Genomic DNA, 13,962 nt, shown 5'->3' on the forward strand with positions numbered 1-13,962 from the left:
GGTTTACCCACTAAGTTACATGTTAATCTTGATAAACTTAATGGGAAAACAACTAAAGTCACAACACCGTCACAAATCCTTGGCAGGTAATTTTCTTTAGGTCTAAAAATAGTTTTTCAAGGCCTTTATTACATCGTTACGTTGATACACGGGCCATTTTGGTCAGACGACCCGGCCACTGATCCAGCCTGATTATTACAGGAAGAAACTATTTGCCTTCCCCGTATGATGCCAGAACTCCTGTTTTGTTCCCTCTGGTTTAAAACAGTTTTATTCAGCTGGGGAGACTTTGTAGTGAAGGAACTGAAACTTGTATTAAACTTGCCATATGATTACTTTTTTTTTTTTTTTCTTCATTCTCGCAGCCGCCAGACTACGTATTCAGCCTCGAGAAGACCTGTAGTTGTTAGAGGGATACAGGAGATAAAGAATAGGACAGTAATGTTGGAGGCTGCCTCCTTTTACCTTCCCTCCCATATTATTTCATTCCTGATCTCCCTCCCTCACTCCTTTCTTCCACACATTTCATTCTTCCATAGCTCCTCCTCTTCTTCCCACATCCCCCAGATCTTCTTTTCTCCTTCCCTCTCTTCGTCCATCTTTCCTTCCCTACTTCCCACCTCCCCTCCATTCTTCCCTTATCCCTCCATTCATCCCTTCTTCCTCCCTCTTTCTTACCATATCTTCTTCTTCTGTCTTTATTCCATCTCTGTGTTTCCCTTGTTCCTCTATTTTCTTCTCATTTCTTCAGCCTTCCCTCTATTCCTCAATCTCTCATTCTCTTCTTCCTTCCTCTATAATGTCCTCCCACTCCTTTCCACCGTCCCTCCCAACATCTCCCCTTCTCCCTCACTCAGCCGATCTTCTCTCTCACTCTCTCCTTTAGTCTATCCTTCTATTCACATTCATATATTCTACTCTCCTTTACCTAAGACTCCCTCCCTTCTCTCCCTCGCTCTCTTCTTCCTTTTCTCCTCTCTTCTTCCTTCTTTCCCTCTCTCTTCTTCAATCTTTCCCACTCTCTTCTTCCTTCATTCCCACTCTCTTCTTCCTTCTTTCCCTCTTCTTTCTTCCTCTCTCTCTTCTTCCTTCTTTCCCTCTCTCCTTCCTTCTTCCTCTCTGGCCCTCCTCTTCCATTTCCCCACACCTCTGTCTTTATTTTCTTATCCTCTTTCCACTCTCCTTCATCCTTAACCCTTCCCTTTCCTTCCTTCTTTTATTTTTCTTCCTTCCTTCTTCTCATGCTTGCCTGTTTAATACCATCTCTTTACTCTCTCTCTCTCTCTCTCTCTCTCTCTCTCTCTCTCATTCCTCTTTTTCTTGTCCCTCTGTTTTCTTCTTCCTTTCCCCTCCCTTCATACTTCCTCTTCCTCCCTTTGTCTTTCTCCTCTTCCTTCCCCAATCCTTCCTCTTACTCTCTCCTCTTCCACCCTCTCTCCTTCTCCCTCCTCTTCCTCTTTCTCTTCCACCCTCTCTCCTTCTCCTTCTTCGTCCTAATCTTCCTCCTCCTTGTTCTCCTCTCTTGTTCATATCCCCTTCCCTTTCCCGTGCCTCCCTCTCCACCTATTCTTCTCCCCTCCCTCCCTGCCTCGTATCTCCTTATCTCCCCCACCCCCCACCTCGAGACAAGGGGATCGAGTCTTCACGGTCAATTTGTGGAGGCCACCCGACCCCTTCAAGCTGAGGGGGGAGGGGGCAGAGAGAGAGAGAGAGAGAGAGGGAGAGGGAGGGAGGGAAAGGAAAATGTAATGCAAAACGACCAGTGATCAAAAGGTGAAGGGAGAAATAGAGGAGGAGGAGGAGAAAGGAAGGAAGGAGCAGAAGTACAATGATAGCTTAGATATTTTAGCCCGTTCCTCGATCCTTCACCATCGCTTTGTTGAGTCTTGTGGAGATACACCCTTAAAAATGATCGTTGCTTTCTCCGTCGCTAAATTTAGAAACGCCAGACGAAGTGTATGATATGATTACTTAAGCATTGCCAGTAAAGTTTGTTCACATGTTTGGTTTATCAGTAGGAGGCAGAGACGGGAGTGGGGGATAGGATGACCTATGTGTGATAAATTAGACTACTTATTGTAATACAAATTCCACAAGGCTGCTAGTGTTGATGATTATGAGAGGGGTAGATGCAGGCACTTACAAACAAGCTGTAAACAACAAGTGAGACAGATGAAAGCATTCACCACAGTAGAATAAGGATGATAGTGGGATGGAATGTATTGTTTACAAAAAGGAGTTTAAGCACAAGTAACGGCGACACCATTATTTATGATGATGATGATGATGATAATAATAATAATAATAATAATAATAATAATAATAATAATAACAATAAAATCCGTCTTCCTGTGGTTGAGTCCTTTTTTGCTTCATACTCTTCCGTCCAGCTTTGGTTGGAGCGCCTCAACACGCTAGACCACCAGGCGGCCGTGTGGTTTTGTGATTGCTATAAATCGAAGTAAATGGTTTAATGAGTGACAGAAATAATTATTTTTTTTTATCACTCAGTGTTGAGTCAAGTAAAGGATGCAAGACATGAAGTGAGTGGATGGTGATAATATAAAACACATTTCACCGTTCAAGAGTTGTCATCGTGCTTTGAGTAAAGAATTGGGTAATTAAAGACATAAGCATCCAAGCATTTATTTTTTCTTCCTTTCATAGCATTCATTGTATGCTTCCGTGTTTTGAAATGTTTCATTGGCAATACTTTTCTGTTAATGATGTAAAATCATTTGATGAAATGGTTTGGCGTTGCTTTCCAGCAACATCACATGAACTGTCTAATGCATGATATGAAGCCTTGATGGATTCACATTTTTCGAGAACGAAAAAACTGATTTAGACCACAGGCCAAGGATGTAGTAGTACCATCTGTACAGAGGCAGGATGAACAACTGCCCGCACAGCTTCGTGTCATATCGACCCCTTGTACAACGGTGCATGTTTGACGGATGTCTTAGTATAGCAGCATGGATAATACAAAAATTTAGTCATCCATCGGAATGGATTGTTGTGAATGATATATATGTAGTTCCCATGAATTAAGTTATTGAGGACTGAGTTGGTGATGGAAAATTTATTTAGGTAAGTTAAGCCACCTGTGTGGTCGTTTTGAAAAGTTAAGCAAACCTTAGGTTATCATAACAAAACGTATTTTGATAAGGTAATATGAAATACTCACCTGACTTGTTTAAATAAATAATCCAAGTTGTGCTGATCTGCATGTAATACTTTTTTAACAACTAAGTTTACAGATAAACTGCTTTAAAACTTTTGAATATGCATTATTTTATGGAAATATAACGTAATTGCAACGAGCAGAAATGAACACTGAGAACTGCCTGCTGAAAGTTATAAATGACTTGATTCCTAAAATGGAAACAAATAAAACATTTTGTTTCTATATGACCTAATGCAACAACCTGGATCGATTAGTGAGACCACATAGTAATGTCTATTGAGCTCACACGCGTCTCATCTGGGCTAACTTATTATTTCTTTTTACTGCACACATCATTATTCCATATAATGTACTTTCGTGAATGAAGATTACGACACGGATTTCATAGAGTAATCAGTGTCGGGACATGCACCATACGGGTGATACTGCCAGTGCTGTCCACCAGAGTTCTTACGTACCATCCTAGTTGTTGCCTTATTTATTGACGGCCATTAAGAGTATAGCAGGGGAGGGCTAGGCTGTGGAGTTGCGTTATGACGTAAGGAAACCGTGATATGAAATGTAAAATAATTTGTGTTCTTTGTTCATATTTTGCTATTTATCATATACTTACGTAATGTGACAGTGCAGTTAAATGTAGATTTGTTTCCATTGTTTCAGGTATGGAGTTGTGCATTGCGGTACTTGGTCTACATGTGTAAGTAGCAGCTTTATCCAGGCCATACTCTGCTGTCTCATTCAAAGATCACCTGGTAGTTTCACCCAGTTCTTCACATCCTTTCTGATAATTGTAAAATTTATTCCATATACAGTATTTATAAGAATAAGCTAAGTATTCCCGTAAGTGTTCTCCATGAGCCATTAGAACCATTCTTAATTTCTTGTCTGTGGTTGAGTCACGCGTGTCAGGGCAGTCTGGGACGTGCTTCCTCAGATTCACGCGATTTTCTGTGGGTCTCTCCGATTCTCAGTGTATAACAGTGTAGCACCAGTAGTTGAGAGAGATGGAAGTAGGAATAGGAATTACTGGAAGATATATAAGTAAAAAAATAATAATAATGCATAGAATTACAAAAAAAAAAAAAAATGCCAGTGCATAAGTGGAAGTGTATATATATATATATATATATATATATATATATATATATATATATATATATATATATATGTGTGTGTGTGTGTGTGTGTGTGTGTGTATGTACAAGTATATATATATATATATATATATATATATATATATATATATATATACCTTTGCATGTATAATGGAGAGAAAGAGATTAATTGAGAGAGAGGGGGGGGGAATTGGGGAAAAAGAAAAAGCAGTATTAGAGACACTGAGCCCAAGAGAAAAGAGGGAGAAGAGATTGAGGTAAGAGATAGGGAAGAGAGCGACGGGGAGGGGGCGAGGAGGGGTTGGGGATGGGGGGAGAGGAAGGGGTGGAAGAAGGAGAATGGGTAGGAAGTGGTGGAAGAGGTAAAGGGGAGAGGAAGGGGTGGGAGGAGGGGGGGGAAGACAGGAAAGTGACACCCGTTCAATCCTGAGGGAGGCTGGGAGGGAGGGAGAGGATATTGAGTGAGGGCGAGAGAGGGGTGAGGGAGAAATAGAGTATTGGCAGAGAGAGAGAGAGAGAGAGAGAGAGAGAGAGAGAGAGACTGGCAACGGTGGGAGGGAGGGAGCAGGGAGAATGGGTGAGAGGTGTACGGAGGAAGAGGGGAGAGAGGTGGTGAGAAATAAGGGGAGGAAGAGGATATTGGAGGGGTAGGGAGGAAAGGAGGCAATCAAAGAGTTTAGAGTGACACTCGCTGATTCCTGTGGGGAAGGAGGAGGAAGGGAGAGAAGGGGGAGTAGGTGAGACAGACAGGGAATTGATAGAACAAGGGAGGGAGAAAACGTACAGTACGTGGAAAGAGAGAGGGAGGGAGAAAGGGAGAGAGTATTTGTTAAAGGCAGACAGAAGTAGCAAGGGGAGGGAGTACAAAAGAGTACAAAGGAAGCAAACACCAACAGATTTGATGGTCTTTTCGTGGCTGTTTGTTGTAGGAAGGATTATAACTAACAAAGCTATTGTATGAGTTAACAGACAAGGATAGAAAAGCAAGAAGGCTCCTCTCCCCCACCCACCAAACCCGCCATTCGAAGTGAGAAGGACCACCATTCAGCTTAGAAAAGTTGTCATAAAAATTTCATAGGAAAGAGGGAAAAGAAAAAAATATTCAAAGCTGTCTATCTGAAAATATAGAAAGTAGGCTGGAAGGGAGGGAGGGAGAGAGGAAGGGAGTGAATAGGTGAAAAAGACGGAGTGATTGAGGGAGGGAGAGGAGAGAGAAAACCTTACGTGATAAAGAAAAGGAAATAAGTGGAGGGAGAGAAGGAGTGACTGTGATAGAAAAGACGGAGGAAGGGAGGAAGAATGTACATGAAAAATAAGGAGAAAAATAAATAATGGGAGTAAGTGGACAAGACGGGAGAGAGAGAGAGAGAGAGAGAGAGAGAGAGAGAGAGAATGATTGATTGATGAGGGAGTAAATGATGATAATGTGACATATCGTCAGGGAGGGTAGGGAAGGAAGGAAGGAAGGTAGGGGAGGAGGGTGAGGAGGTGAAGGAAAGAGGGAGAACAGGATAAGAGTGGGTAGAGTAGGGGAGAAGGGAGAAAGGAGGGGAAGAGGGAGGAGTAAGTAGAGAAGGAGGGAGAATAGATGAAGTGAGAGCCTGGTAGATAAAGAAAGTAAAGCTGAAGAGGAGAGTAGAAAAGGTAGAAAGGGAGAATTAGAGATTGAGAAAGTAATGGAAAGAAACGTATGGAGAAAGAATGCTGAAAGAGAGTAAAGACGAGGATAGAAGAGAGAGAGAGAGAGAGAGAGAGAGAGAGAGAGAGAGAGAGAGACCCATCATTTCATTTTCAGTACTCCCCATGGGTATTCCGATATTAACCCTCAATACTGTAAGCCTCAGAGTTCATATTAATTAATGCTTAAAATTTAAATCATTGTAAAACGCTGATAAATGAAGATCGTTAAAGCAACGTAAGCTTAGTGCGACACTTATTATTTTGAGATGACAAATAAAATACACTCATATAAAATAAAAGGGCCCATTTTACAGAAAGTCTTAATTATGCAGAAATCTCTAATTTCCATAAAAGGGAATACACTGCCTCCATCTTCACGAGGATATTTTGTAGTATTTTACATTTCTTGACTTGAACCTAATCGCGATCTTATGCAAAAATTTGCATTGATTTTGGGTTATAGAGAAAACTTTATTGCCAAGTTTAACTCTCTCTCTCTCTCTCTCTCTCTCTCTCTCTCTCTCTCTCTCTCTCTATATATATATATATATATATATATATATATATAATTTCAAACAACAGGAAGTGTGGGAAGACAGTTTGGAAGCTCCATTCTCAGTGTGTTACAGTTGTGATATACTTCTCAAAAACACTACAGTCGCGGACAGTAATATCTATCCACTTTCTCGCGAATAGTCATAAAACTATTACATAATACTCGTGTTCAAAAGAGTGTGTTGGTCTTTGAGGATCGTATCAATGGGTTTCAGAAATCATTACTAACATCTTCCTATTTATGTATCGTGTGTGTGTGTGTGTGTGTGTGTGTGTGTGTGTGTGTGTGTGTGTGTTTGTTTTACACTGCATCGAAACTGTACCAAAACTGAGGTTGCTAACCGCTAATAGTCAAGCGATCTGGAGAGTTTGTAATCTCGTCTGCGATGTGTAGCAGAATTCTTGACCACAATTGTACATTGCCGAGATCTCCCCAGCCGCTGTCATTTCTCTGAGAGTGGAGTAAAGTGGCCAGACATGGATGCGCTAAACAACTACAATTTTAGCTGCACAGTTTTGTTGTTTTTATTCTCACTTTGGCTGCGTTGCATATGTTGTACCGTAGACTATCTTGCCATATTTAATCTGGCGAAGAGCTAGTGTGTGCACAGCTGTAATTTTGGCTTCCATATTGAACATATCTGGTATACCATTTACATGTATCAGAGTCCCAGAAACTTTTTTATTCATTTTCATAATGTGTATAGAAATTAATATATATATATATATATATATATATATATATATATATATATATATATATATATATATATATATATATTTATATATATATATATATATATTTATATATATATATATATACAGTATATAGATAGATAGATAGATAGATAGATAGATGGATAGAGAGAGAGAGAGAGAGAGAGAGAGAGAGAGAGAGAGATTCGCAGCGCTGTATAATTTAGAAACACCAGACAAAGAGCTTAGACTCTGTGTATCCTACTTTAATAACCGTTTTTCGTATCTCATGTCATTCACGTAAGTAACTGTTTACCATCATGCAGGATTTTTAGTTATTCAGAATTACTAGATATATAGAAACTTACTGAGAAAAACAACGTACACGGTAATTGGCAGAACTCATATTTTCGGTGACAACTGTACAATCGCCTTCACTTTTAAGTACTGCAGGGGTGGTGTGTTGGGGGTCTTATGTGGCATCAGCGTATTTGTTTCTGTGTCATGTCTTCTGAGGTCTGAACACCATAATGGAGTTGTCCCAGTACAGTAGACGTGAGACGTAAGCTCTTGCACTATGCACTTTTTACTCTAATTTGGACTAAAACACTCTCTCTCTCTCTCTCTCTCTCTCTCTCTCTCTTTTGAAAGCAGAGTTGTAACGTTAGATCAACATCAGATTATGATGCTAGTCACGAAGAGGCGCTGTGGAAAAGATGTTAAGTTTTGGTAAGGTCTAATTCTGCCACTAAGTTACGTGAAATAGGCCACAAAAAGGACAAAATCTGTGTCATGTTAGAGTCAAAACAGTATAGCGTCACAGGCCTCCGTACCACGTCCTGTAGCACTTATATGTGAAGGCGATTGTAGAGCCAGTACCAGTAGTCCTGTCGCGTCTGCTGCTTTTCTGTCCGTTGACACTGAAAACTGGTGTTGGTAAATCCTCAGCAAACGACACTTGTGACAGTGATCTGTGGCCGCTTAAAATCATCAGTTTCTGTGTCTGCATTCACCACATTGAGATTCAAAGTTCATGTAGACAAGAACTGTAGAGGCGACTGGATTTTTTATGCCGGCAGTACGTCAAACAGCATGTGACTGTCAGAATAGAGGCCTAGGATGTATATATTTCTACGTGGCCTCAGCTGGGCGCCGTGGTTATGTATTGTAGTACTAACAGATATTCTTGATGTGAGTGCTCATTTACCAGTGAACATACATCTTTCCTCGTGATTAGAACGAGATCATTTTTTCTTTTCTGAACGGTTCTTTTGCACTACAACCCAAGTATTTTTTATTCTCCGTATACTTCCAGTTTGTTTGAACTGGATATCAAAAGCGCACTATATGAATATGTGTATAAAATGGGAAGAGACGGTAAAAAGGGCAGTAAATGGGAGAATACGAGGGAATATGACGAAGAGGGAGGAGGAGGGGAAGGGAAATGTATAATAGAAAGAAAAAAAGAGGAAACAAAGGACAGTTAATGAGGCGAATATGATGGAAGAGGGACAGGGAGGGAAGGAAAAGAGGACCCAGAAAATGAAAGACAGGGGAAAATGACGCATGGAAGGGGCTAAATTTAGAGGGAGGTGAAGGGGAAGGACGTCAGAGAGAGAGAGAGAGAGAGAGAGAGAGAGAGAGAGAGAGAGAGAGAGAGAGAGAGAGAGAGAGAGAGAGAGTAGAAAAAACGTGCCCAATAGCGATTCGGTTTTTGCCTGACTTCGTGCATAAATCAAATATATACTTTTATTGTATAATTTATTTATACATTTATTTGTGCAGCGGCTTCAGTGATTTGTGAAAGATTTTGGCCCATTTCCCTGGCCATGTTGTTTGCATTCCTTACATTTTCGTACCTTGTCTTTCCTTGCTTCTGAATTTTAATTCACACTATCTTTAGGTGGGAAAATGGGTCAGGATGATGATGATGATCATGGTGCTGCTGCTGCTGCTGCTGCTGATGATGATGATGATGATTTTTATTTGTTGTTCTTTTCTGTGTCTGTTCCCCTCCTACCTTTTGTAAACGTAGGGTGAGGATATATATATATATATATATATATATATATATATATATATATGTATATACTATATATATATATAGGAAAGACTTCTCATGGTGAAGGGGTTAGAAACAGCCTCCCTTATTTCTTTATGCACGATGATGTCTCAGTGTTTAATATTTTCTTGCAACCTCCAGACGATTGATTTTTACTTTAGAAAAAGAGGTCTCGTTGCGAAAGGGTTAAGCTTAGCAGTATCTTGGGGAGTGTCTCTGGCCTCACACCATTAACAGCTTCACTACGGAACGTCTGCCGGGCTGTGACATCATCTGGCGGTAGCAGGGGTTAAATAACAAAATACGTCATCATAGTGAGGGTATTGGTGATTGGTTCTGACACATCCGCTGTTAAGTGGTTATCCTAAACCCCTTCAGTCTGATGGTGTATTTTCCATTATGTTCTCGCTATCTCTAGACGAGTGTATTCAGCTAAGGAGAGATTTTTCGAGCTGCATGGCGAGGTTAAATATATTCTTTATTAACCTCTTCACCACCAGATCACGCCCCTTAGTTGGTAACATGTCTGGTGAGAGCAAGAACTGAATACAGAAAAATCATTGGAGTGAAAGGATTATAAGACGCATAATTATCACCGTTTAATAGTCGGTGGGGCCGCCCATCATGTACTCACTCATTGTAGTGATACTCTACTCCAGGGTAACTCTACATTGAATGACAAACCAAATGATTTCATTTAAACCAGGAAATCATTTAATACTGTGGGTGGTAACCATATAGCCAACCAGTACGTGTTCCCTACGTGTAAACAAGTGGCTTGGCGGAAGGTTTGTATCCCTCCCTGGAAAACAGCTGACTAAAATGACAAACAAAATGCCTTAGACCAGGCCAGACAACAGGTGACGACCAAGGACAGTACAGAGAACATGGCACGGATTTCAGCGTGGAATGTAAGGGGTGCGAATGGTGGAGTGAGAGAGAAAGAGATTGTCGGGTGCTTGAGGGTGCAAAAGTGGACATTTGTGGAGTGACGGAGACTAAATGGTGAGGCGAGAGAGCGGGATTATGGATGGGGTATATGTGCGGGAGTAGGTGAGAATGAGAGGGGCAAAAGAGGGTGTATGTATTGTGTGCAAGAGACGAAAGAGTATAGGAGAGTATGGATCAGTCGGTTCCAGGATTGTGTAGATAAAATTGAAAGTTGGAATAAAAACGTGGGTGATTGTGTTTGTGTATATACAGTATGTGCCAACGGAAGACTGTGTGAACAAAGTGAAGAAGAGTTAAGGGCAAATGTGGAAGTGTGCATGGAAAAGTTTAAGAGGAAAGAGTGGGTGTTTTTCACTGAATGGAAAAGTAGGGAATGTGAAGGTGGATGAAGTAGTTGGTGAGTGGGTTGTGCCTGCAGAAATGGATGAGAATGACAGTGCTCTAGTGGACATTTGTGCGGTTAGGGGGCTGGTGATAGCCAATACCCTCATTAGGCACAAAATGATCCATAGGTGGACGTGGCAAATGATGAGAAGGGTGGGTGGTGAACTGAATGAACGGAATTCAGTGACTGATTATGTGTGTGCGTGGATGAGAGAATGAGAAGGTATGTAGCCTAACGGATGCAAAAGCATACAGAGGTTGGGGGAACGGACTTTCTGACCACAACTTGGCGATGGTGAAAGTCAAGGTACAAATGAGATGGATGAATAGGAGGAGGGAAGGACAGGAGGTAACAGTCCTTACTAGGTGGGTAGAATGGTTGCAAGAGGATGGAATAAAACAAAGCAATAATATTAGAGAGAAGTGGAGGAGCAATTGGGTAAATATGATCTGGAGCATATGGGGGTGGGGGGTGGAAGGTGTGTACAAGCTGTTCACAGAAGAAATCTGTACAGCATGTGAGGTGGTGTGTAGGATGAAGAGAAGACGAAAGGGAGTGCAAGGAACAACATGGTAGAATGAAGAGGTGAGACAAGCTGTGATGCAAAAGAAGAAAGCATATAGTGAGTGGATGGGAAGCAGAGACATGGAGGAAGTTGAGAGACTTAAGAGTTATACATAGAGAGGAAGAGAGAGGTGAAAAGATTAAGAAGAGAGTAAGAAGAGAGTGAATAAAGACTTTGGAAGGAATTTGAGTGTAAAGTGGAGAGACTGTAAGAAAATTTTCTGGAAGGAGGTAAAGTGAATTAGAAAGGGTGATAAAGAAGTTAATAGAGGAGTGGAAGCTGAAAATGGTAGAGTGCTAGTGGAGAAGGGAGAAAAAGTGAGCAGATGGAGAGAACACTTTAAGGAATTGTTAAACACAGAGAATGAAGGTAATGCAAATATAAGTTACTGGAGAATTGCAAGGAGAAGGAGGGAGGTGAGACAGGAGGAAGATATCAGTCAGATGGAAGTAGCAGAAGATGAGGAAACACCCAGGAATTGATGGAGTGTGTGGTGAAATGCTGAAGCATGGGAAATAGATAGTAGTAGAATGGATATGGAAAATGTACAGATTGGCCTGGGAGGAAGGTAGAGTCCCGGAGGATTGGAAGTCAGGTATAATTATTCCCCTGTACAAAGGAAAAGGGGAAAAAGAAGTATGTGGAAATCATAGGGGCGTTTGTCTTTTCAGTTTAATAGGAAAAGTATATGGTAGGATACTAATTGACAAGGTTAGGGAAATAACAGAGGAATTGGTTGAAGAACAGGGAGGTTGTAGGAACGAAAGAGGTTGTGTAGATCAGATATGCATCCTTAGGTCTTCAGTGGAAAAGTTTCTGAAGAAGGGAAAGAAGTTGTATGTGGCCTTCATGGATTTTAGAAAGCATATGACAGGGTGAATTGACAAGGAATGTAAAAAATATTAAGAATATGTAGAGTAAATGGAAAGTTGTTGAATGCCATGAAAAGTATGTATGAGGGTGTTAAAGCTGCAGGGCTTGGTAAGGAAGCTTAGGGGAGTGTGTAGGAAACGGAATCTAAAGGTGAATTTTGGGAAGAGTAAAGTTATGGTTTTCGAGAGAAATGAAGTCACTGAATGTACTGTAAGGTTGGATGATGAGGAAATGGAAAATGTTTGTGCATTTAAGTACTTGGGTAGTGTGATTAGTAAGGATGGTAAGTTTGGAGGATGAAGTGCTTGAAAGGGTACAACAGGGAAGAAAGGTTGGCGGTTCTTTGAGAGCATTGATAAGAAACAGGGAAGTGATCATGGATGTAAGTAAGATGCTGCATGATAGTATTGTGATACCAGCTTCAACGTATGGAAGCGAAACTTGGACCTTGTTGGAGAAACTCATGCAGTAGCTCTTGATATCTCTAAAGCTTTCGACAGAGTATGGCACCGTTCCCTGCTGTCCAAACTCCCTTGCTATGGATTAACGTCTTTTGTTCCTTTGATTTCTTATCTTAGTGACAGGAAAATAAGAGTAAAAGTAGATGATATATATTCGAACTTCCACTTAATTAACGCCGGTGTGCCGCGGGGATCAGTTCTGGCGCCAACCCTATTTCTGGTTCATATTAATGATCTCTTATCTGTCACTCACAATCCCATTCACTCATATGCAGATGACTCAACACTACACAGTTCATTCACACTCAGACATCCATTTACAAAGTCTAATATCTCTACCTCTTAACTCAGTACAGCCATCTCCATAAATCAAGATCTGTCTACAATCAGTGAATGGGGACAAAACAACCTTGTCTCTTTTAATGCTAGTAAAACTAAATATATACAGTTTACTAATAGACAGATATTGCCAGATTCGTACATTACCTTCAGTGCTACTAATATTCCCATCTCCAAAAGTATTGAAAGTCTTGGTGTCTCACTTAACAGTGCCCTCAGCTGGACCTCTTATGTCAGATCACTTGCTAAAACCGCCTCAAAGAAACCTGGATTATTGTACAGAGTCCGTAACTTCTTCGCCGATGAGCAGTTAGCTATAATTTATAAGAGTCATGTGCGCTCTCAGCTTGAATATTGCTCACCCTTGTGGAATGGTTGTGGAGAGGTTGCATTAAGACAACTAGACAAAATTCAGAATAAAGCTGTTAGAATCATTAACAACCCTGCCATTACATATAAACTACCTCCCCTGCAAGTAAGAAGGAATGTTGCCTCCCTTGCATTATTTTACAGATATTTCTTTGGCCAATGCTCAGACGAAGTTGCGTCCATGGTGCCACCTCTCCATGCCTTCCCTCGTGCTACAAGGGCATCTGGTAGCGCTCATGACTGGAATGTCACTCAACCATATTGCAGAACTTCTGCCTATCAGAATTCTTTCATTCCCCGAACTGCATCTCTCTGGAACTCGCTTCCCCAGAGTTGTTTTCCTCCAAATTTCAACCCACAACTGTTCAGGTCTAACTGTTACAGATATTTTATGAACAGAAGACACCAGTAATCTGGTGTATGGATTTTTTTTTTCCCCATTTGTTTTTCCTTCCTCCGTTCTGTTATTTAAAAAAAAAGAAAAAAAAAGTCAAGTGTAAGAACAGTGGGAATGAATAATTTCAGTGGAACATGTGGAGTTACATGGAGAGAGAGACTGACAAATAAGGAAGTGAAGGACCGTTGTTGTGTGGATGTGGATGCGATAGAAAGCGTTAGGAGAAATACATTGAGCTCGTTTGGCAATATTGAGAGGATGGAGAGCGAGAGACCAACGAGGCGAGTGAGTGTATGTAAAGGAGGTGGAGGGGGGTGAGCGGGAGGG

The sequence above is a fragment of the Coenobita brevimanus genome, chromosome 29 (genome assembly GCF_032717465.1).
Source record: "Coenobita brevimanus isolate Jiangsu-jjx chromosome 29, ASM3271746v2, whole genome shotgun sequence".
NCBI classification, from domain to species: Eukaryota; Metazoa; Arthropoda; class Malacostraca; order Decapoda; family Coenobitidae; genus Coenobita; species Coenobita brevimanus.